This window comes from Vulpes vulpes, chromosome 3 (assembly GCF_048418805.1).
Source record: "Vulpes vulpes isolate BD-2025 chromosome 3, VulVul3, whole genome shotgun sequence".
Classification (NCBI taxonomy): Eukaryota; Metazoa; Chordata; class Mammalia; order Carnivora; family Canidae; genus Vulpes; species Vulpes vulpes.
This window is the reverse complement of record NC_132782.1, coordinates 22,493,248-22,515,681: the sequence shown is the minus strand read 5'-3', so window position 1 is coordinate 22,515,681 and position 22,434 is coordinate 22,493,248. Positions and strand designations below refer to the sequence as shown.

General features: G+C 36.9%; 1 protein-coding gene across 1 annotated transcript in view; it reads left to right on the top strand.

The window, feature by feature from the left end:
• The window catches only part of PDE11A (phosphodiesterase 11A), a 365,302-nt gene that overhangs the window by 29,878 nt on the left and 312,990 nt on the right, over nt 1–22,434 (top strand). The window lies entirely within an intron of this gene.

Genomic DNA, 22,434 nt, shown 5'->3' with positions numbered 1-22,434 from the left:
GCAGACTCTTAATCAGTCATTTCTTTGCTATCCAATATCCATCTTAATGATCTTGATCTTCTGTATCCTCCTTTCAAGGCCAATATATATTGGGCTGATAACACCATTGCTACAAACTTGGGCACTGCCAATGGAGCCCACTGTCCCACACAGCCAGCAAGGGCCCTCATTTGCCTCCTAGTCAGGAAAAGAAGAAGTCAGTTACAGTGGGCAGTAGGGCACGCACATGGTTCACAGTGAACCCTCTGAATCACAACCTCCTTAATGGTTCTATGTATTGTAAATATGTTTCCCTTCTCTATTGCTTGCTTTTCATTATTTTTTTAAAAGATTTATTTATTTATTTATTTATTTATTTATTTATTTATGAGAAAGAACATGAATGGGGGAGGGGCAAAGGGGGAAGAAAAGGGAAAGAATCTCAAGCAGACTCCATGCTGAGCCTGGAGCCGAGATGCATGAGGCTCCACCTCATGACCCTGAGATCATGACCTGAGCCAAAACCTGGAGTCTGACGCCTAACTGACTGAGCCACCCAGGAGCCCTGCTTGCTCACCATGCTTAATGGTGAGTTTATAGTCTGAATTTTAATATAATTTATCTATCTTCTCATTAAATTTTCCATTATTTGTTTCTTATTTAAGAAACAAAAGGCTATAGAGAAAATGATTTGATATCGTCTCTGGCAACTTTTATAACTTGGTATTTTATATCAAGTATTTTTATGTTAGAGTGTAGGATAGGGATACAGCTTCATTTTTTTTTTTTTTTGGTTGTTTGGATAAACAATTGACCTTGTGTCATTTATTGAGTAGACCAACTTTTCTCACGATCCTTAATGTCTGCTTTGTCATAAATTCATTTTCCGTATTATTATTATTACTAGGTGCTCTATTCTTCTTTTGGTCTATTAGTCTATAACTGCACCAATATCACACTGCCTTGATTTCCACAGGTTATAGTAAGTCTTGATATCTTGTAGGGAGAATCTCCCAACCCCACCTCACATCTTGTTCTAAGAAGTATCTTGGCTTTTGTTGGTCTTCCTTTCTTTCCTGTAAATTCTGTAATCAGCTTGTTGAATTTCTGTTAGAATTGTGCTGAAGTTAAAGATCAGTTTGGAGAGAACTATGATATACTTTATGATATTTAGTCATCCTACCTGATAATATGATAGATCTTCCTATTTACTCTTCTTAATTGTCTTTTAATCAAGTTTTTTCATTTTCTCTATAGAAAGCTTAACATTCTTTACTTTATCATAGATATTTAAAAATGTTTATTGCTATTTTAAATTGTATATTTTAAAAATTTACTTTTTAGCTAATTGCTGTGGGTATCTAGAAATGTAATTTACTTTTGTGTATTGATTTTGAATCTAACATTTCGTATTAATTTAAATTTTTACTTAAATTTTTTTGCCCACATGACATAGATAAAAAAATGTAAATTTTAAGGGAAAAGAAATTAGTTTTTATTAAACTTCTACTATGTGCCGAATAGTTGACACATTTCACTTAATGTACACAACTATTTTATTACTTATTTCCTCAGCAAACATTTATTTAGTAATCTCGATGTGTTAAGCTGTTTTTCTTTGAGATTTTCTATGTAAGCAGTCATATCATATACAAATAATGAAAGTTTTTGTTTCTTTTCAATCCTTTACCTTTTATTTCTTTTTGTTGCTTTCCTGTGCAAGGACCTCCAGTACAATATAGAATAAGGTTGATGAAAACAGACATCCTTATCTTGAACCTGAGCTTATAGAGGATGCTTTCAAAGTCTCATTGTTAGGGACTTTTGAAATGCCCTTTTCTGGGTTAAGAAAGTGCCTTTCATTCCCAGTTTGTTAGGGAGGTTTTGTCTCTTCTTTTAAATCACAAATGGATGTATGTTATCCAATTTTTTTGACATCTATTAAGATATGATTTTTTCACCTTAAATTGTTAATGTGCTGAAATATTTTAATTCATCTTCTCATGATAAACCAATCTAGAATCCCTCGTAAGCACCAACTTGGTCTTGATAACTTATCCTATTTATACATTGTCTGATTTGTATTTATAAAAATGTTTATTTTCAGATTGCATCTGTATTCACTCATAAGGGAGATTGGCCTACATTTTTCTTTTCTTATCTTTGTCTGGTTTTGAAAACTGTTATATTACAAAGGACTCTTTTTCCATTGTATGGAATAATTTGTGTGAGATTAGAATTTCCCAATGCTTGAATGGTAGAATTTCCTAGAAATCCATCTGAATCCTATTTGTATGTATTTGTGTGTGTGTGTGCCTATGCCCATGTGCACACTTAAAGGGACTATTTTAAACTGATTCAATTTCTTAAAAGCTTATATGGCTCTTTATGTTCTCTCTTTTTTTTAAGAATTGGTTTTTGTTAATTATATGTGTATTTTTATCTAAGTTCTCAAATTCACAGGCACAAAGTTGTTCAAAATATTTTATCTGTTTAATCTCTGTAGTAACTATAGGTTTACCTCCTTTTTGTTTATGATTTTTAATGCCTTTCTCTTTTTCCCTTTGATTATTTTCTCTAGATTTGTGTATTTTATTACTTTTTTGACCTTTATTGACCCTCTTCATTATATTATATTCTTTTTCATTAACTTCTGCTCTTATTTTTATTATTTTCTCCCATCTTTCTGAGTTTAGTTTGCTGTTCTTTTTTTTCTAATTCCTTGTGGTTGGTTATTCACTTTATTAAGTTAAACTTTTCTTTCTTTTCTAATGTAAGCATTTAAGACTAAAACTTTAACAATCTTTATAACTGTGTCCCTACAGTTTTAGTACATAGTATTTATAACATCACCCTGGCATTTTTCTAAATATTTTCTAAAAAGTTTATAATCCCATTTGGTTTTTCTGATTGATAAGTTGTTCAGCAATGTACGTTAAATTTTCAAAAATAAATAAATTTTCAAATATCTATTTCTCTATTTTATTTTTTCTAACTAAAGTGCATTGTCGTTAACTGATATGTTCTGCATGATACCAGTTGTTTGACTTGATGATTTCAAATTGGCTAGCTTGATGACCTCGTTTGTAGTAAGGTTTCTTAAATGTTTGATGTCAGTGTGACCAATAATACGAAGTGTCCTGTGGTTGGGTGCAGTGTGTAACCGGATGTGTCAGATTACTCGTATATGATCATGTTGGTGGGTTAGTTATGGTGGGAGAAACATGCGCATAAAATGTTCTTTCTTTTGAAGTAAACAGAGGGACTAGGACATTATGAAGTTTTAAAGTTGAACTTTCCATTGATATAAGAAGTCTATTATTGCTTTGTCCACAGGGCCTGTGGGAGTCTTGTAGATTCGGGCCGGCTAGGATTTACATGGGTTCTGCTTTTGTTGTTCCATCCTATGCATATCTTAAACCAGGGAAGAATTGTAATTGGTTAAGCTGTTTGCTCATTTTATTAAAACATCTCAGAGGTGAATGGTTCTTGACCCTGTTGCTTCTATGAGAGTGAGTGATAGGTGATATGTCCAATCTTTCTAACCCGGCTGAACCCAGGCCTGAAAAATATGATGAATGGTATACATGGTTGGCTCTGCCAAAGGCTTGATCTAGTTTGGCTATTACAGTGTTCTGCCATTTGGCCAACGAAAGGTCTGGAACAAGGCAGCAGGCAGGACAGCAGTTTCAGGAGGGGTTAACTCACCCTATCCAAGATGGAATAACTTAGACAAGCCTGCCAAGAATCAGTCTGACTCAATTCTCCAGTGTATTTGTCTAGAAAGCTCCTATTTATAAGCATTTCTTAGAAAGCATCTTGGTGTTTTATCCAGGAAAAGACGCCCTGAGTGCTGAGTCCACTCCTGTGTCTACCCAGATTATTTATGAATGATTTGTGCTGATGGAAACAAACCTCAGAGAGATCTGGCCACATAGCAACACCTTCAGTTTGATACATGGCTCTTCACCTCATATTGGAGGGCTGGTGATTCATACCCCACTGTTTTGTGGAGCACATGGCCATATAATGTCTGGAGGGTGTCCAAGTACTCTCAGCACTGCTGTTTACTTGCAACCAAGCTAGGATGAGCACCAGTGAAATGGAGAGCCTGGTCTGGACAGGAACAGAGGATTTCAAGAGCACAGTGGCTTATAGAAGAAATGGAATGTATATGGAAACAACTAGCCCTAGGGATCCACCTGGAAGGTCAGTGGGGAAGTAGTGATGTGCTGTTTCCAACTCTTCTTCCCAGTGGATGATGCCTGGTCTTTTCTAATCTGGGCTTTCAGTGGTTGAACACACTTTTGTGGCTGGAAGATTTGTTCTTCATCATTTTTTTTTTCAAACTTAACATCTACTGGTTTGTTGAGAATTTTGTTTTGTGAACCAATATTAGGCTGCTAATTTTTGGTTTCTGGTATTTCTCCTTTTGGAAAATCAGGATGTTTTCTAGCATTATATACACTGTGCCACATAAGATGTTGTGACATTTAGCAATTAAATGTGAAGAGGGTTAGATTCTAAAAGACTTGAAAGATCATCTATATCAGAACATTGCCCAACTATAGTATTTTGGCAATCCTTTTGTTCTTAGTTCTCCATGATTTTCAGAAAATATCAGATTATTTTGATATCCTGTGTAGCAATTCAATTGGACTGAATTTTTATGGTAAAGAATTTCATAGCCAGGACAATAATGGCTTAAAAAATAATAGAGCCATTTAGACCGGTGCTATATCCTGCTAAAAGTGTAGGGTGCTGGGGCCTTTGGGTGGCTCAACTTGGTTAAGCCTCCAACTCTTGATTTCAGTTCAGGTCCTGATCTCAGGGTTGTGAGATTGAGTCCACTTAAGATTCTCTCTCTCCCCCTCTCTCTTGTTTTGATCCTCCCCCTTCCTCTCTTAAAAAAAAATATAGAGTGCTATACTGTCTATTTTTCACATATTTATATTATTTACGAGACTTGGCCCCCCTCCATCTTGATAGCTGTTATTTGGTGTATCTTGCCTAACTATTTTACTAGCAATCAGATAGTATAATGACTTCTATCTTTTTTGGAAGGCATTTTTGAACTTACAGTGCTGTCCCTGATGGTAACTCCAATACCCCAAGGTAACAATGCTAATTAGTACTCCCTTTATAAACTTCTTTTCTCCCTGTCATTTTTCTCATGTTATAATAAAACATAAAATATAATAAACACTTCAAACGTGTATAATAACAACCTGTAACATATTTTTAGTGGTAGTGTAGATACTCCTTAATATAATCAATTTCTTATTGAATATTTAGATATTTCTCAATTTGTCCTTATCATAAATTCATAGAAATGAAATTACTGTATTGTAAAGTATAAAAATTTTGGGATGCCTGGGTGGCTCAGTGGTCAAGCATCTGCCTTTGGCTCAGATCATGATCCTGGGATCCTAGGATCAAGTCCTTCATTGGGCTACCTGCAGGGAACCTGCTTCTCCCTCTGCCTATGTCTCTGCCTTTCTCTCTGTGTCTCTCATGAATAAATAAATACATCTTTTTTAAAAGAGTATAAAAATTTTAAAGATTTTTGTTACTTATTGCCAAATTGTCTTCCATATATATTGTACTACTTTGTATTCTCACTAGCAATGATAAAAGTAGATTTTCATAAAAACTTTCAATAAAATATCTTGTATTTCGACATCTTAAATTTTTAATCTTTGTCAGTTTTATAGAAAAACTGCAACTGCTGTGATTTGACAGTTTCACATCCTTATTGCCCATCAAGGACTTTTCTTTTCAGGATCCCAGGGTGGCTCAGCGGTTTAGCACCTGCCTTTAGCACAGGGCATGATCCTGGAGTCCTGGGATCGAGTCCCACGTCGGGCTCCCAGCATGGAGCCTGCTTCTCCCTCTGCCTGTGTCTCTGCCTCTCTCTCTCTCTGTGTCTCTCATTAATAAATAAATAAAATCTTAAAAAAAAAGAATTTTTCTTTTGTTAATTTCTTTTTCCTGTTACTCTTTTTTTCTCATTGATTTGTCAGAAATCTATATGTGAAGGATTTAACACCTTGTCAGCCATCTACATTTGAAAATATTTTTCAATTTTATTTAACTTTTGTTTGTATAATTTTTCAAGTACTGAAATTTAAAATTAATATTACCAAATCTATCAGTCTTTTTTTTTCTTTTTTGTGCTTCCTTCTTTTGGATGTATGGGTTGAAAGACATTCTTCTCATGAGATCAGACAAATATTCAGTTATATTTCTGCTATTCTTTTATTATTTTGTCTTTGACATTTAAATTTTTAAATAACATAAATGTTTTAATATAATTTTCAAGTAATGTGTATGATGATTTAGTTTGTTGTTTGCCATGTCATTATTCATTCTTCTACTGAAAACTTTTGACCATTTGTACTTCTGATAAGAATTGTAACTGAAATAGAATAAATAAAAGCAGTGGAATTAATCTTACTTTTATTGCCTGCTTTCATTAGTGGTTTGGTGGAAAAGAAGGCCAACATCTGATCATAAAGCCATTGACTTTCTGAGTACAGATTTAGGATTCACTTGATAATATGTGGTATATATACATCTCAAAATATTGGTTATTATAATTAATATTCAAACTTTTTTTCCTTCTTGTATTTAACATGAAAATAAATGTATCTTGGCAGGGTTTGAGTAGGTCTGTCATACTTTTGCAATTCACCAGATGAGTCTATTTAACTTCTTACTCAGGTAGAAATTAATTTTGATGTGGGATGTGAAATAAGAATCTTATTTATTTTTTCCAAATATATAACTAATTGAATAATCTATACTTTTCTAATTGATTTAAAATACTACTCTTGGGATCCCTGGGTGGCGCAGCGGTTTAGCGCCTGCCTTTGGCCCAGGGCGTGATCCTGGAGACCCAGGATCGAATCCCACGTCGGGCTCCCGGTGCATGGAGCCTGCTTCTCCCTCTGCCTGTGTCTCTGCCTCTCTCTCTCTCTCTCTCTATCATAAATAAATAAAAATTTAAAAAAAATTAAAAATAAATAAATAAATAAATACTATAAGACCAGAAATTACAGTATTTGGTATAAATGTGGGAAAGGTCAGGACATGACTGATAAGGTTGCTAGCAAATGAGTTACATTTTGGGCCACTTTTCAGGCTGTCTTAATGGGCTACAGTTTGAAGAGTACAAGGGGGTTTCTTTTGGACGTGGTCTTAGTTTTTTTTTTTTTAAGATTTTATTTATTTGACAGAGAAAGAGTGCAAGTGAGCACAAGCAGGGGGCGTGGCAGAAAGAGAGGAAGAAGCAGTCTCCCTACAAAGCAGGGAGCCTGACATGGGGCTCCATCCCAGGATTCAGGACCCTTGGATCATGACCTGAGCCAAAGGCAGATGCTTAACTGATGGAGCCAGCCAGGCGCCTCCTTTGTTAGTTTTAACAAATGATGAGACCAAGTCTCTAGTGTATCACTGTGACACTCATACTCCCAACCTCGACCTGGCTTTTCATGCGCTACTTGTTTGGTGTCTGAACCACAACTCCATGCTGACCATCCCTTCTGCATATTTGCAGACCTTTTGACCTTCCCGGTTCTCCCTGATAGCCTTGCCTCCCTGATTCACTCCAAATTTTAGATGTCCACTTTGTGATAGGAAGGAAGGCGTCATTTACCAAAGAGAGCTGACCTGTATGTATTTACAAACTTCTTCACCACTCACCATACCACTGGAGGTTCATTAAAAAAAAAAAAAAAAAAGTGAAGCCTCAAAAACATATGTGTTTTTTGGTAATATTTTGTGCTATTCAAAACTCTAAAAGATTTTTGTGAAAGGATTCAGACAAGATTTTTGTTTGCTATACGGCAATGACATAGTAATAGATGGCTAATTCTTTGGACTCCTAATTCAATGCTTGCTGAGAAAAAGTGAAAATTTTTCATTGTTCTTAATGTGTATTTGTAGAATGTCATTGCCCTATAGCAAACAAAAATCTTGTCTCTCTGAATCCTTTTACAAAAATCTTTTAGAGTTTTGAATAGCACAAAATACTACCAAGCATTTTCTGGAACATAAGTGATGTTTATGCTAAGTCATAAATGTAAAGGAGTTTTATTAATGAGAATTAAATGAGTGTAACTTATTTATATACCAATAAAAGCAATTTTTTAAAAGCCTTGGACAGTTTGGCAGTCTATCAGTTTAAGTTTCAATGGGTTATTCCTTTTATAGTTCATATTTCCATTAGCTGCTCTACATTGCAGCTCCATAAGGCATTTTAAAAATATGTAGCTGAAATGTAGGACTGAACTTGGTCTCCAACCCTTTCTTTGCAGGAATGTGAGATAGTAGGGTGCTGGAGAAGGTATGCAGACCTGGTATGTTAAGCCTTCAGGGAAAGTGGATGGAAAACATAACAAAACAAAATAGAAGCTAACAAATATACTTATCCTGAAAGCTCTAAAGCAGTGTTTACAATCTATTCCCCTCAGACCCCTGAAGGCCTTGGATTTATTGAGGGACCTCTGATTCAGTGGTTCTTAACCCTGACCTACAGCCAAAGTCAGATCTCCTGTTCAGTCTCTCCTCCCACCTACATGATTTAATTGGTCAGGGTGGGGCTAGGACATCAGTAGTTACCTAAAGCTCCCCAAGTGATTCCAATGTTAGCAAGGATTGCCAATCAGTGTCCTATTCCTATGAATATGTAATAGTGTCTGAAGAAGGAAGAAATACCATATATACACATATATCTTATATCACATTTTCCTATAATTTACACATTAACTCAGATACAAATTCATTAAACATTTCATGGAATTAAGGGAGTTTTTGCATTTACATGTTTCCTCATATGTATGTTCCAAAAGCAGGATTACCATCATGTGGACATTCTCAGGCTTGAAAAGTTTGATCATTTTGACTATAAAGAACCGAGGTAGGGTTTAAATTGTGGTTAAAACAATCACTCTTAGAGTTTAAATGGTGGTCAAGACCAGTTCTTGGCTTAATCATGAACACTGGAAAATTTTACTATAAAGTGCTGGGGAGAGAAGCCTTAAATACAGAGAGGATGAAAGAGATCTTATGTGACCCATCCTTGCCATGAGTCAGAGACCTGGATAAGATTCTTAGCTCTGGCTCCTGCCTCAGGGCACTTGAGTGTCTTCTCTGAGAAAGTGAAAAGAAGAATTGGACTCTTCTGTTTTGATGCTCCTTCTGTGGCTCTAAATTGTGTCTCTTTGGGGCTGGCTACGATTCCTGAGTGCAGTGAACATAGCTCTTTTCTTAAGGACCTTGAAAACTCAGACTACAGATGTTCATTCTTTCTGCAGCTTCAGTAGGTCTTGTTGGTAGGATCCATTTTCTGGGTGTGCTGTGTGGCATCACATTCAACTGAAGAGCTTGCAGAATAGGCTGCAAATGCAAAGATCCTGAATCAGAAATATACCAAATTACTGTTCTCTATGTAGGGGGCACAGCTCAATTCCATTGCTAAATAGGAAAAATTGCTTTGGGCTTATGATTTTGTCTTTTTAAATATTAAAAATCATAGCTGAGTGTCACATGCAAAAAATAGATCTGTACAAAAGGCACTAGGAAGATCCCTGCACTTCTTTTTGTAAGAGCAGTTATGCTTAAAATATTTGAGATAGGAAAAATATTATGACATAAAAATACTTGAAGCAAGAAGAGTCTACCACAATCATAAGAAACTCATTCCAGATTTTAACAACCTTATTAAAGAAGCCTTTACTTTAATTTATTAGAAATCTCTCCTGTTGTAGATCATTTCTTGTTCTTTTGTCCTAAGGGAGATGAGTAAAAATTGGACACCATTCTCCATGTGACATTTCATTATAGACCTAGAGGCATTTGTTAGTTTCCTATTCAAGTTGCTATTTTCTGCAATAAATAGGCCCAGTGTTTCTATCTTATTGGTCCTGTTTCCTCCTTAGTTGGTCTCCTTTGAAGCTTTGTTAGGAGTGGGGTGAACTTCTGAAGACCTCAGAATAAAAGTTATTGATCAGAGTTTCTCATCCTTACCTAAACCACCTCTACTTTCTATTCCAAGTACTTTTCCTGAAATTATATATTTATATATATATATATATATATACACACACACACACACACACACACACACATATAAACACACATATATATCTATAATTTATCTCAAACTACTTTGGGGACAATAGTACCATGTGGATGGCTCATAGTCAACTAAACTTCAAAATGAATACAGGGGAACTCATATTCCCACTTCAGAATCTGTCCTTCCCTGTGTTTCTCACTCATGAATCACTCTGCTACTCACCCAGGTACCTGTACCCAATACTTGGAGTCATTTTTTACTCCTCTAACTTTAACAACCTTTCATCAGATTAATCAGCAAGATCCTATTGATTCTGCCTCCTAAATACCTTTCAACTCAGTCCATTCTCATCACCTTCCACCATCGTTAACTACCATCTTAGTCTAGAGATGGTTTATTTCTCACCTAGATCTCTTGCTTCCAATCCATTCTTTACATTAAGCCAGAGTGGTATTTCTAAAATGAAGAATCAGTTATATTATTCCCATCCACTTTCTTAAAACCCTCTGGTGCCCTCTGTTTAATTCTAAACCTGGTATGGTCACTAGATATCCCTTCATGAGTCTCCAGCTGGTCTTTCTTGTCCCATTTTGGACTCTACCCTTGATGAGAGCTATACTCAGCTTCTTTTAGTTCCTCAAACTTACCAGTTTTCTATTGATTTTGCATTTTGGATACTATTATCTCTTCCTGAGATAGTGATCCTTTGGATGTCAGCTTAAACATTTCACTTTCTTTGGGGGATTTTTTTTTTTTTACCTTACGCTAGATGTAGCCTCCAGCTCTGTTTTCCAAATTGTTCCCCTACTTCTACATTCATTTGTGGTCATTACTTGGCAAGTGAAATCTATTTTTTCTGCCTTCTGTTATCAAACTTTCCTTCCATGTATAACATCAGAGTAATATGTTTCTTTATCTAATTATTTCCCTAGTTTTCTTCATATCTTACAATTAATATATACCTCAATTTTGTGCTCAACTTTAGTTTTTTAAGATTAGAAAATTAATCTAGAGATTAATATACATTAGGAAAGTATACAATTTTATCAGCTCTTCTGACCTCCCATTAGATGGGTTATATCGTTTTTGAGTTAATTTGTAAGAATTATCCCATTAGTAGTGTAATGAAGACTTGGAAAAAGCATATCTTCAGATGAATTAGTTTTTTAAAAAACCACTAAAACAATGAAATAAATCTTACTTCACAGCTTTTAAATTGGAAGATTAACACCACATATATCAGCATGATTATTTTTTCTTCTTGAGCTCAAAGTTTATCAGATTAGTGCAGAGTTGGGAGGGTGGTGGAAATTAATTACATTTTGGTGCCTCCAGTCATGTGGAAGTATCTCCGTGTCTGTTCTCATGTGGCTTTGGATAGTTTGACAATACCCCACAGTCTTGGTGGTAGGTCTACACAGAGCTGGACTTCGGTGGAGTCTCTTCTCCACAGAAGCAAACTATCACAAAAGTAAGAACAGATGGGCCATGCCTACTCCAGAGTGGATTTTCAAGTCCAGTCTAACACAATCCACCCCAACTGACATGCAACCACTAGAATATGTGATTCTTTCCTTGTTTTCTTTTCCCCCCATGTTAAGGCTCTCCATATCAATGAATTTTATGATCTCACTAGTGACTAATCTCCTTTATCATTCAGGACAGTTATTCTCATATGAAAATCACGTATAAGCATTAACAAAATACCAATGCCTAATAGTCATTGATTCAGTTTGGAGTGGAGCCTAGGCTTTGGTAGTTTGAAAACCTTCTGAGGGTGGAAAACTGATTAGGTCTCAAGATGGGCCTTACCTTGCTTAAACTGATTTATCAACCTTCTTGACTTTCTTTATATGTAGACTTTCACCTTCATTTGAATCTCTTCCATTCCAGTAAATGGCACTCTGTCCATAGTTTCTCAAAATTTTTTTTGTTTCAACTTTTTATTTAAATTCTAGTTAGTTAACATATAGTTTCAGGAGTAGAATTTAGTGATTCATCACTTACATATAACACCCCATGCTCATCACAACAAGTGCCCTCCTTAATCCCCATCACCCATTTAACCCATTCCCGGCCCACATCCCCCCATCAACCCTCAGTTTGTTCTCTAAGGTTAAGAGTCTGTTTTATGGTTTGCCTCTCTTTTTCCCCCCTATCTTCATCTGTTTCATTTCTTAAATACCACATATTAGTGACATGGTTTCTCAAATTAAAACCAGAGATAAACTCTTCTTTTTCTAGTCCCCCATCCTCAGCTAATCCATTAGGAAGTACTGTAGACAAAACTTGCAACCTACCTGTCTTACCTTCATTGCTTTTCTCTTAACCCAGACCATATGAGTGTGTTCATGTTAATATAAGTAGCTTTAGTTTATTCATTAAAATTGTTGTATAGTATGCTATCAGGATAAGAGATGATAATTTGTTTACTTCTCTATTAACCAACATTGAAATGGTTTTTAATTTTTTCTTTCCATAATTGATGTTACAGTCAACATTTGCGTGTCTTCTTATGTACATGTGCAAAAGTATTTCTAAATACACACTAAGGAGTGAAATGTGGGGCCTTAAGGCCTTTCAAGCTTTTCTATATTTTGCATAATTGCAGTACAATCTTAAAAAAAATCCTCCTATTACTCAAAAAAACTATTATGGAGCACCTACGATATATGCCAGTATGAAGCAGGAAACAAGAGAGACAAAATCTCTCCTATTTTAGATCTTATATACTAATGGAGGGAGAACAAGTGAAGTAATAAGATGATTTCAGTGAATGCTGGATTATGAGTCATATCATCCTCTGCTTCAAGATCTTCAGTGACATTCCCCTGTGTTTAGGGTTAATGTTATAACTCTTTTCCAAGCCTGTAAGACTTGGTACCGTTTGGCCCCTGCCTTCCTCTTCATTTTTCCCTTTGACTCCCTGTGCTTTTGCCACACTGACCTTGGAGTTTGGGGAACTTACTAAGCTTTTTCCTTCTTCAGGACCTTCACGGGTATTATTTTAGCATCTTGGAAAGTTCTTCCCAACTTTCTTTGACTGGCTAATTCTTACTCATGATGCAAGTCATAGCTTACTTGTTCTATTTTCAGATAGACCATAGAAATAGATCGCTCCTATTAAGTCTCACATGGCACCCTGCTTTTTTCCTAGTATCTATTACTATAATACATGATTATACATTTATATTTCATCTGCCTCACCTACTAGATTGTAAGTTCTGTGAAGGCAGGGATGATGCCTGTTTTGTTTCCTGCTGTGTCCCCCACCTCACAGCTTGACATAATGGTTTCTTTGTGAATTTTTTAAAATATTAATACAAATTAGTGTTTTTCTGAAAGTTTGGTTGCAAGCTCATTTTGAGCAGGAGATCTGTTTTCTTTTTTAAATTTAAATTCAGTTTTCCCACATATAGTATAACACCCAGTGCTCATCCCATCAAGTGCCCCCTCCTTATTGCCCATCACCCAGTTACCCCTTACCCCCACCCACCTCCCCTTCCACAACACTTTGTTTGTTTCCCAGAGTTAGGAGTCTCTCATGATTTGTCTCCCTCTCTAATTTTTCCCCACTCAGTTCCCCTCCTTTCCTTTATAATTCCTTTCACTATTTCTTATATTCCACGTATGAATGAAACCATATGATGATTGCCCTTCTCTGACTGACTTATTTCACTCAGCATAATGTCCTCCAGTTCCATCCATGTCGAAGCAAATGGTGGCTATTCATCTTTTCTGATGGCTGAGTAATATTCCATTTTATACACACACACACACACACACACACACACACACACACACCATATCTTCTTTATCCATTCCTCTGTCGATGGACATCATGGCTCCTTCCACAGTTTGGGTATTGGGGACATTGTTGCTATGAACATTAGGGTGCAGGTGTCCTGGCATTTCACTACATCTGTATCTTTGAGGTAAATACCCAGTAACACAAGTGCTGGGTCTTAGGGTAGCTCTATTTTTAACTTCTTGAGGAATCTTCACACTGTTTTCTAGAGTGGCTCTACCAGTTCACATTCCCACCAACAATGCAAGAGGGTTCCCCTTTCTCCACATCCTTGCTGACATTTGTTGTTTCCTGTCCTGTTAATTTTAGCCATTCTCATGGATGTGAAGTGGTATCTCATTGTGGTTTTGACCTGTATTTCCCTGATGGCAAGTGATGTGGAGCATTTTCTCATGTGCTCATTGGCCATGTGTATGTCTTCTTTGGAGATATGTCAGTTCATGTCTTCTGCCTATTTCATGACTAGATAGTTTGTTTCTTGGGTGTTGAGTTTGATAAGTTCTTTATAGATCTTGGATACTAGCCAAGATCTGATACATCATTTATCTGATACATCATTTGGAAATATCTTCTCCCATTCTGTAGGTTGTCTTTTAGTTTTGTTAATTGTTTTCTTCACTGTGCAGAAGCCTTTTATCTTGATGAAGTCCTGATGGTTCATTTTTGCTTCTCTTGCCTTCGTAGATGTGTCTAGCAAGAAGTTGCTGTGGCCAAGTTAAAAAAGATGGTTGCCTGTGTTCTCCTCTAGTATTTTGATGAATTCTTGTCTCACAGTTAGATTTTTCACCATTTTGAGTTTATCTTTGTGTATAGTGTAAGAGACTGGTCCAGTTTCATTCTTCTGCATGTGGCTGTCCAATTTTCCCAACACTACTTATTGAAGAGACTGTCTTTTTTCCAGTAGATATTCTTTCCTGCTTTGTTGAAGATGAGTTGAGCATAGAGTTGAGGGCCCATTTCTTGGTTCTCTATTCTGTTCCATTGATCTATATGTCTGTTTTTGTGCCAGTATCATACTGTCTTGATGATCACAGTTTTGTAACGCAGCTTGAAATCAGGCATTGTTTATGCCCCTGGCATTGATTTTCTTTTTCAACATTCTCCTGGCTATTTGGGGTCTTTTCTGATTCCATACAAATCTTAAGATGATTTGCTCCAACTCTCTGAAGAAAATCCATGGTATTTTGATCGGGATTGCATTGAATGTGTAAATTGCCCTGGGTAGCATAGACATTTTCCCAATATTTATTCTTCCAATCCATGAGCATGGAATGTTTTTTCATCTCTTTACATCTTCCTCAATTTCTTTCAGAAGTGTTCTGTAGTTTTTAGGGTATAGATCCTTTACCTCTTTGGTTAGGTTTATTCCTAGGTATCTTATGCTTTTGGGTGTAATTGTAAATGGGATTGATTCCTTAATTTCTCTTTCTTCAGTCTCATTGTTAGTGTATAGAAATGCCACTGATTTCTGGGCATTGATTTTGTATCCTGCCACACTGGTGAATTGCTGTATGAGTTCTAGCAATCTTGGGGTGGAGTCTTTTGGGTTTTCTATGTACAGTATAATGTCATCTGCAAAGAGGGAGAGTTTGATTTCTTCTTTGCCAATTTGAATGACTTTTATTTCTTTTGTTGCCTGATTGCTGAGGCTAGGGCTTCTAGTACTAGGTTGAATAGCAGTCGTGAGAGTGGACATCCCTGTCGTGTTCCTGATCTTAGGGGAAAGGCTCTCAGTTTTTCCTGGTTGATAATGATATTCACTGTGGGCTTTTCATAAATGGCTTTTACAATATTAAGGAATGTTCCCTCTATCCCTCTATCTGAGTTTTAATCAGGAATGGATGTTGTATTTTGTCAAATGCTGTCTGCATCTATTGAGAGGATCATATGGTTTTTAGTTTTTCTCTTATTGACATGATCTATCACGTTGATTGTTTTATGAATGTTGAACCACCTTGCATCCTGAGGGTAAATCCCGCTTGGTTGTGGTGAATAATCCTCTGTTGGCTAGTATCTTGCTGAAAAATTTTGCATCCATGTTCATCAGGAATATTGGTCTATAATCCTCCTTTTTGGTGGGGTCTTTGTCTGGTTTTGGGATCAAGGTAATGCTGGCCTCATATAATGAGTTTGGAAGTATTCCCTCCCTTTCTATCCTTTGAAATAGCTTTAGTAGAATAGGTATTATTTCTTCTTTAAATGTTTGGTAGAATTCCCCTGGGAAGCCATCTGTCCCTGGACTTTGGTGTCTTGGGAGGTTTTTGATGACTGCTTCAGTTTCCTCCCTGGTTATTGGCCTGCTCAGGTTTTCTATTTCTTCGTGTTCCAGTTTTGGTAATTTGGGGTTTCCAGAAATGCATCCATTTCTTCTAGATTGCCTAATTAGTTGGCATAATATATTTTTAAAATCGTTTGTATTTCCTTGGTATTGGTTATGATCTTTCCTCTTTTGTTCATGATTTTGTTAATTTGAGTCTTTTTTCTTTTTAATAAGGCTGAGTAGGGGTTTATCTATCTTAATAATTCTTTCAAAGAATCAGCTCCTGGTTTTGTTGATCTTTTCTACAGTTCTTCTGGTCTCTATTTCATTGGGTTCTGCTCTAATCTATATTATCTCTCTTCTGCTTGATTTAGGCTTTACTTACTCTTCTTTCTCTAATTCCTTTAGGTGTGAGGTTAGCTTGTGTATTTGAGGTTTTTTTCCAATTTTTTGAGGGAGGGTTGTATTGCGATTTATTTCCCTCTTAGGGCTGTTTTTGCTGTATCCCAATGATTTTGCATGGTTTTATTTTCATTTTCATTAATTTCCATGAATCTTTTTAATTCTTTTCAAATGTCCTGGTTGAGTCATTCATCTTTTAGTAGGATGCTCTTTAACCTCCATGTGTTTGAGTTTCTTTCAAATTTCTTCTTGTGATTGAGTTCTTAGTTTCAAAGTATTATGGTCTAAAAATATGCAGGGGGCAATCCCAATCTCTTGGTATTGGTTGAGACCTGATTTGTGACTCAATATGTGGTCTACTCTGGAGAAAGCTCCATGGGCACTTGAAAAGAATGTGTATTCAGTTGCATTATGATGGAATGTTCTGTATATATCTGTGAAATCTGTTTGGTCCAGTGTATCATTCAAGGCCCTTGTTCCTTTGGAGATGTTCTGCTTAGAATATCTGTCTTTTGGTAAGAGTGCTGTGTTGAAGTCTCCTACTATTAATGTATTATTAACTAAGTATATCTTAACTTTGGTTATTAATTGATTGATATACTTGGCTACTCCCACATTAGGAGCTTAAATATTCATAATTGTTAGGTCTTCTTGTTGGATAGACATTTTAAGTATTATATAGTGTCCCTCTTCATCTCTTGTTATAGTCTTTGATATAAGCTCTAATTTATCTGATATGAGGATTGCTACCCCAGCTTTCTTTTGAGGACCATTTGAATGGTAAATGGTTCTCCACTCCTTCATTTTCAGTCTGGAGGTGTCCCTTAGGTCTAAAATGAGTCTCTCTCTCTCTCTCTCTAAGATTTTATTTATTTGTTTATTTATGAGAGACACACAGAGAGAGGCAGATACACAAGCAGAGGGAGAAGCGGGCTCCAGGGAGCCCAATATGGGACTTGATCCTGGGACTTCAAGATCACACCCTGAGCCAAAGACAGATGCTTAACTGCTGAGCCACCTCGGTGTCCCTAAAATGAGTCTCTTGTAGACAGTATATAGATGGATCTTGATTTTTTTTATCCAGTCTGATACCCTCCATCTTTTGATGGTATCATTTAGCCCATTCACGTTCAGAGTAACTTTTGAAAGATATGAATTTATTCATAGTATTACCTACATAGTCCCTGTTTTTGTGGATTGTTTCTTTGGGCTCCCTCTTTCTTTTACAGGGTCCCCCTTAATATTTCTTGCAGAGCCAGTTTGGTGGTCACATATTCTTTCAGTTTCTGTCTATCTTTATAAGATAGAAGCTTATATCTCTCCTTCTTGAAGAAGCTTCTCCTTAAAGCTCTTTATCTCTCCTTCTATTCTGAATGACAGCCTTGCTGGATTAAGTATTCTCGGCTGTGTGTTTTTCTCATTTAGTGTTAGTACCCTGTGTATATGCCAGCCTATTCTGGCCTGCCAGGTTTCTGTGAATAGGTCTGCTGTTAATCTGATATCTCTCTCCATATAAGGTTAAGAATCTCTTGTCTCGAGCTACTTTAAGGATTTTCTCTTTATCTTTGAAATTTGCAGGTTTCACTATTAAATGTCGAGGTGTTGAACATTTTTTTATTGCTTTGGGGGGGTCCTCTCTATCTCTTGGATCTGAATGTCTGTTTCCTTCTCCAGATTAAAGGAGCTCTCAGCTGTGATTTGTTCAAATATATTTTGTGGTCCCCTCTCATTCTCTCTCACACAACCTCTTCTGGAATCCCAATAAGATGAATATTATTCCTTCTCAAGCTATCATTTATTTCCCTAAGGCTTTCCTCGTGGGTTCTTGTTTTTCTCTTTTTTTCCTCAGCTTGCTTCCATTCCATCAACTTGTCTTCTATGTCACCCTATCCTCCACCTTATTAACTCTAGCAGTTAGAGCATCCAGTTTACACTGCATCTCAGTTAAAGTATTTTTAATTAGATCTCAATTATGCAGTAAGAGAATTTCTAGAGTCCTTTATGCTTTTTTCCAGAGCCACCAGTAATTTTATAATTGTACTTCTGAATTGAATTTCTGACATTGTATTTAAATACACATTCAGCAATTCTGTGGCAGAGGTGTTACTTCTGGTTCTTTCTTTTGTAGTGAATTCTTTCTTCTAGTCATTTTGTCTAGTGCAAAGTGGCTATATGAGCCTGCAGAGTCAAAAATATCAACCACGACCTAAGTAAAATACATCCTAGATGATTCGGAAGAGGTCAGAGACAAGAAAATAAAAAGAACAGAACAAAATGAAAGGACCACTAAAGTGAAAAACAACTTTTACAACAAAATAGAATAAAAAAACCCAAAAAACAAAGAAAACAAGTGGAGGGTGGTGAGGAAGTGGTGGTGGAGAGAGAATATAGTCTCCCTGAGGGGACCTAGAGGGTGATCCTCTTGGTTCTGAGGGTAATTTGTTTTGTATGTTAGAAGATGCTCAATTCCAAATGTATATAAACCAGCAAAACTTATATAGAGACCCAACCTCAACCACAAAACAGAAACAAGAAAAAAGAGGTGGGCAGAATGGGAAGGAAGAGAGAATATAGTCTCACAGAATGAACCAACATGGTGTTCCACTTGGTTCTGGGTTTTGGCCCTTGTGTAGAAGGTACTAGTTTCTATCATTATAAAACAAAACAAGACAGAAAAAACAAAAAACAAAAACCCATAATTCGTATATCTACCAAAATTGAATATGTTGAAGGGAATCCAATAATGACGAATATATCTAAGACATGTAATTGTAGAAATATGAAAGTCAAAAGGAAAAAGCTTAAAAAAAGAGTTGGTAAAATATTGTAGTTAAGGCAAGAAAAGAGAAAAAAATATTGGAAATTTTAAACCTGAAATATAAATGAATGATGATAATAATAATAATAATAATAATAATAATAATAATAAACCCTCTAGTTCCAAATACTATTTTCCCTCTTTCCTGGAGCTTTCCAGTGCTGCTTGGTCTATAAACTTGCCCTTCCCGGTTCTTCCAGCAGTTCTTCTGGGGGAGAGATCTGCTGTGCTGATTCTCGGGTGTCTGTGCCTAGGTGGAGATGCCCTGCCTCTTGCCGGTGACCTGACTCAGTGTGAGTTGTTTATCCGTTGAGGCCTTTGTTCCCTACAGGCCCTGCCTGTCCCAGGTGAAAGACAAAGAGAAGGAAAAAAAATGATGCAAGCCAGATCTCTAGCTCCAGAGCCAAGAGCTCCCCACAAGTACCAAACCGCAGTCTCCCAGTCCACACTGGCCTAGATGCTCCTGTGGACAGGTGCAGGTGCACTGATCTGTACAAATTGAAGGGCACCCAGCATCAGGAGAGTTCTCACTGTCCTATGCCTTCCTGGGGTCTGCCTCTCCCAAACGGAATGGAGGAAAGTTGCCTCCATCTGTTGCTGGACTCTAAGGTAAAGAGAGCCCCAGCATTGGCCTGCATAACCAGCCGGCTTCTCCCAAATGCCCCAGAAGTTTGTGGCATTCCAGCTCCTTACCGAAATCCGACTGCAGTTTGTGGTGAGCTTTCTCCCAGGGACCCCTATTCTTACTGTGTCTCCAGGAATATTGAGGATTCACTGCCCCTCCTGCCATTCTGCCCTATTTCCCTGCTGAGCACTTTTCAGTCAGGGAAGACTTGGGTGCAGATTGTTAAAGTTCTCTCTTGTCCAGGGCTCAGCTTTCGTGCCCCAACTTTCTGATGCTCAGCTTTCACACAGCTTGTCACAGCTCCCCTTTCCAGCCTGTTTGCCGGGCTTGCCCCAGCTCTCTTCCCCCACCTTTTTTTCTTCACCTTCTTACCTTGTCAGAGCGACCACTTTTCTCTCTCTGGCATTCCAGCTGTTCTCTCTTTACATCTCATGTCAAATTTGTAGGTGTTCAGACCGCTTTGAAAGTTATCTAGGTAAGTTTGTGGGACCAGATGAATTGAGGATGTGATGTAACTCTTCCGCCATCTTGCCTCCTCCCGAGACCTAGTTTTGTTTGGTTTTTTGATTTCCCTCTCTCCTTCAGGGCTCTTCCCTCCCTAACTAAGGATTTAGAGTAGCTTCCATGAGTCCCAAGACCAGAACTTACTATGGAGTTTAAGCTTCTGTTCTTGTGATACTGAAGATAACACAGATTTTATCAGAAGGCCAATAATATTTGGTTTTGAGGCTCTGTCCACCAGTCTCTCTGGACTCTTAGATGAAATTCATATCTCTAGATGGTGGGAGACAGGAGGGCTTTGTCATTTTTTAAGCCTCTTTTAAGAAAATATCAAAGTCATTGGGAGAAGCTTCATTTCACTCAGTGCCTTATTGAAGAAGTGAGCCTGGATCTCCTTATTATCTTCCTTGGAACATTTTTAGCCCTTGTTACCTTTTCAGAAGCCAGTCTATTCTTTCTCTCTCTCTTTTTCCTTCATCCATCCATCTTTCCCTCTCTCCCTCCCTCCATCCCTTCCTTTTCTTTCTTTCTTTCTTTCTTTCTTTCTTTCTTTCTTTCCATTTGGAAATAAGTTGAAGGTATTGTGACATTTCGCACTAAAATGCCGTAGCATGTATATCCTTTTTTTAAAATATTTTATTTATTTATTTCTTCATGGGAGACATATACAGAGAGAGAGAGAGAGAGAGAGAGAGAGAGAGAGAGAGAGGAGCAGAGACACAGGCAGAGGGAGAAGCAGGCTCCATGCAGGGAGCCCAATGTGGACTTGATCTTGGGACTCCAGAATCATGCCCTGAGCCAATGGCAGGCACTAAACTGCTGAGCCACCCAGGGATCCCCCGTAGCATGTATATCCTTAAAAAAGAACGTGAAATCCTTGCTCATAGAGGAAAGTTGATGTTGATTTGAAAGCTTATGTTGATAAAATTATATTTCCTAATATAATGTCCATGTTCAACTTTCTTTAATTGTAACCCAACACCTAGAAATTGCATAACAATTTTCAAAAGGGAATCACACATTTTATTTAGATCCCAGGTCTCTTAAGTCTTCTTAAGAGCAACCAGCACTGCTCCCATGGCCCTATTTTATTTTTATTTAAAATTTTTTTTGCCTCTCACAATATTGACATATTTAAAGAGTGCAGGTCAGGCTTCTGATAGAATTACCAATAATCTGCATTTTTCTTAAGTTTCTTTTCCTGAATGATCAGATTCATTTTACACTTTTGACAAGAATGCTGTATATTTTTGTTGATGTATTCTCATCACATTACATCACATCAGAAGCCTGTGATATTTTTGTCTCATTAGTGGTAATGCTAAGTTTGATCACTTGTTTCAGGTGATGTCTACCAGATCTCCTCATGATAAAGACATCTTTTTCTCTTTGAATTTAATAGGGAATCTTTGGGGTGATACTCTGATACTATGTGAATATTCTGTTTAACAACAATAGTGGCTTAGCATCCATTGGTGATCCTTGCTTGTATATATTATTATACTGGTAGTTGCAGAATAGGTACTTATGTAATTTACCATTCCTTCTATATTTTTTAAGAGGACATCCTATAAAGAAGCCTTTTGTCTCCTCCTTCCCCACCACACTATTTTGTTTTTATTTCCATATTTTAAAAGTATCATAACAGGCTCATAGGTTCTTTTTTCATGGGACATTTTGACTAGAAGTAAAGTAGTGCTTTTCTGCATATTTTTTCATTGTGCTTAACATGAATTTTTTAGGCCTTTTTCTTATATGATACTTCATAATCAATTGTCTATGTGAAATAACATATTTTAATAAGTAGCACAGTGTGGAGTTCCATTAAAAACACTTGCCCCTGAGGGGTGCCTGGGAGGTTCATTTGGTTAACCATCCAACTCTTGATTTGGGCTCAGGTCACAATCTCAAGGTTGTGAGATAGATCCCCACATTGTGCTCCACAGTGGTCCTTGCGATA